This window comes from Sinocyclocheilus grahami, unplaced genomic scaffold, assembly GCF_001515645.1.
Source record: "Sinocyclocheilus grahami isolate Dianchi unplaced genomic scaffold, SAMN03320097.WGS_v1.1 scaffold3902.1, whole genome shotgun sequence".
In the NCBI taxonomy this organism is placed as follows: domain Eukaryota; kingdom Metazoa; phylum Chordata; class Actinopteri; order Cypriniformes; family Cyprinidae; genus Sinocyclocheilus; species Sinocyclocheilus grahami.
In genome coordinates, this window is record NW_015508940.1 from 1 (window position 1) to 3,682 (window position 3,682).

The 3,682-nt window shown below is 37.0% G+C and overlaps 1 pseudogene; it reads left to right on the top strand.

Moving 5' to 3' along the window:
• The first annotated feature begins 516 nt into the window (after nucleotides 1-516).
• Nucleotides 517-3,646, top strand: LOC107576543 (5-methylcytosine rRNA methyltransferase NSUN4-like; annotated as a pseudogene).
• The last annotated feature ends 36 nt before the right edge of the window (nucleotides 3,647-3,682 follow it).

A 3,682-nucleotide genomic window follows, 5' to 3' on the forward strand; every position in this document is an offset into this window, starting at 1 on the left:
TGGCGGAAACGGGCTTCCATAGGCTGAAGCTGAACAAGGAACGTTATGAGAGGAAACTATGCTGAGACGCGAATTTATGGTTTCTACTATGGTGAAGGTTTGACTTATGAATATTAAATAGGAACGTTATTGGATGATTGCAATCAACGTCAGTATGAGTTTATTAATATCCATTAGTTATGCCTTCGCAATAGTAAGTAGGGGCTCCCAAAGAACCTTTCTGGAATGTTCTTACGTTATAATCGCTTATTATTTATCTTATTTTGTTATATTTACAAGAAATCATGAATCATGTACGCGCAAATATTATTAAACCGAGCTAATAATTGAATCCAGTGTGTGAATTCAAGAATGGGTTTACGCCACTTATTTGGGAAACTGCTTGGCTAAATGATTTATTATATGATGTTTAGGTTTTTAATAAAATAGCGTTATTATTATAGTGGATAAATATAAAACATGATAGTGGAACCAATGAGCACAAAAACAACGGACGCTTTTTGATGATACACAAACATGGCAGCGTACGTATGCACGAGATTTTGTATAAACAAATCTAAAGGCTCGATTAGATTTATTCAGCGACGGTATCGAGTTCAAACTAAATGGGTAAGTAAAGAGGTTGCATTCCTTTTCAAAATAAAAACAAAGTGTCAGAAATAGATAGCATAAGATGATATCGTGTTCCTCTGTATTAGGCAGCAACAAGGCCCAAAGTTTCCAGCCACTGAGCTTGCTCTGCACAACTTTGACACAAGCTACAGTAAACAGTTAAGGGGCCTATGGCCCTCTATTAGAGTTGCCATGCTGTGTGAACAAAAGTATGGAGCGCTGATAAACAGTTTCTCTTCAGCACCCAATGTAATAACCGAATTAGAAGCTCAATGACGTAAAGACTTCATCCGTATTTACTGCACCACAAATGAAGTCCATCAATCTTCACAGGACTCCAAGACTTCACACAGAGATTCAACAGAGCTCGAACCTGCTGCTCTTCAACCCAGTATAAGTCCCAATATCAAATGTCTTGTTTTCCCAAAGGAGACATATCTAGATTTAAGCCAGCTAGGTGAGAATTACTAAAAATTGTCATTTCCTCTGCCTTGTCCTAAGTTGATTGTTTAATATATCTGTCCTATTAACTTAGACCTGACAGCAGTGGCATATTGGGATATTATCTTCTGGATGCTGCCTCAGTGCTGCCTGTTCTAGCATTGGACGTCCAGCCAGGACGCACAGTATTGGATCTATGTGCAGCTCCAGGAGGGAAGACACTTGTTCTCCTGCAGACACATTCAGTCAGTATGTGAACTGCCATATTGCCAACACTCAAAGCATTTTAGTGGAAGGGATGCAGATGATATAAGCATGTTTTTTTTCTTTTTCAGATTATCTGTGAGCGAATGACCTGTCAGGTTCCCGCACAATGCGATTATGCAGGACACTTCAGAGCTACCTGCCTAAAGAGTTCCTGGATGAAAACAAAATCCACATCACTTCCACGGATGGGCGGCAGTTACGCATGACAGAGGAGAAAAGCTTTGACAGAGTTAGTATTGGGCAAAATGTCTGGAAAAGAATGCCATGTTTTGTGAAGTAAAAGAGAATTCCATGTTATATTAACAAATGTTACAAAAAAACATACAAATGTTAGGATGTGTTTGAATCACGATATGATTTGATAAAATGATTACATTTGCAAAAACAGTCAACAAAAATGCAAAGTTTGAACAAGAGATACAGTTAACGTCTTTCTTATTTCTGCTTTAATGTATATTTCATGCTGGTTCTAGTTTCTACCTTCTTATTGATCATTACTTATCAAGAAAAAAAAGAGAGACAGTATTGCATAGCTGAATTTTAAAAATGGAATAAAATTACATGGATTAGGTCAAATATAGTTTTATAATATTTAATATAAAAAATATATTCTTTAGGCATTAACTCAATTTATTGTGGTTTTACTAATGTACTGAGGTGGCATTGTTAACTTACAACAATGTAAGGAAAAGATCCACATTTGGTGGATGATTAAAAATATTCATTAGTCATCAGTAGGTAGTGTATTCATTCAAATGTAGTCATAGAAAAATGTACATATGTGACGAAGATGTTTGTCTGACAGCTCTCCAACGCGCAGTGTAAGTCAGCATCTGAATTCGCTCTTTTCATTTTGTTACCTCCTTTCTGATATAGTGCACTCAACTGCCTTACACTATATAGGGGCTAGTGAACAAGTGAGCGATTTCAGTCAGATGCAAGTATGTACACTACTGCTCAAAAGTTTGGGGTCTGGATGATTTTATTTATTTTTTATTTAAGAAATTCATACTTTTGTTTAGCAAGGACACATTAAATTTAAAAAAATTACAGTAAAGACGGAAGTAAGCAATGTAACAAAAGATTCCTATTTCAAATAGATGTTTTCAACATTGCTAAAAACAAGAAATGTTTCTTGAGCACCAAATAAACATATTAGAGTGATTTCTGAAGGATCATGCGACACCAAAGACTGGAGTAATAACTGCTGAAAATTCAGCTTTGTCATCACATGAATAATAGAAAAGTTATTTTAAATTGTAAAAAATATTTCCAATGTTATGTTTTTACTGTAATTTTGATCAAATAAATGTGCCCTTGTTGAGCTTAAGAGACTTCTTGCATAAACAGTGTAAAGTTTTGCTGGCCCCAAACTTTTAAATGGTTAGGTTATACCGCTGTACTTTACCAGCACCATGTGTTTACATTGTGTTCTCTTGATTGTCACACTGGTATATCATGGGTGATGTCACTAACGTTTCAAAAATGTCTAACATCTGATATTTGTATGGTTACAGCATGCATCTCTGCCAAGCATATGATAGCAGCACAAATCTGGGCGTTGTGCCATTACCTTCAGTTCATCTTCCATCTTTTTACAGGTGCTTGTAGATATCCCCTGCACCACAGACAAACACTCTGCAATGGTGGAAGAGAACAATGTTTTTAAGAGGTCTAGGACCAAAGAGAGACAGAAACTTCCCCTCTTGCAAACACAGCTGCTTCTGTAAGTATTTTTTTTTAATGGTGCAAAATGCACAGCATGCAATATAATATTAATATATATTATTCATTCACTGGCCATTTTTTAAATATTTTGTTGAATGTGTTTTGTGATAACGCGTACATGTGTCCGTGAAGACTGACTGCGAACTGACATCTAATCAAGCTGATGTTTCATGTTCTGCCCAGGTCTGGGATCCAGGCCACGCGACAGGGTGGAAACGTAGTGTACTCTACTTGTTCCCTGTCCCAGCTGCAGAATGAGTGTGTGGTGCAACAGGCCATAAGTCTCGCTCAGCAGGAGCTGGGAATCACAGTGCAGGTTCAGGACCTCAGATGGTTTGCACAACGCTTTTCTGACACTTTCCACTTTGCGCCACAATTAAGTGTCGGGGAGTTGATTTTACCACACCTGCGTGCTAACTTTGGACCAATTTATATGTGTAAATTACAACGAATGAACTAGATGGACATTAGCTCGACTGAGATCATCACACGTTTGTGCTTCAGTAGTGCCCCCTAGTGACCAGACATGGAACTTAAGCCAATAAGACAGACATAAATCTACCTTGAAACATTATATTGTTGTAAATGTAATCATGTCATTATCATTATTTTGTAAATTGTTATTTGATTATCA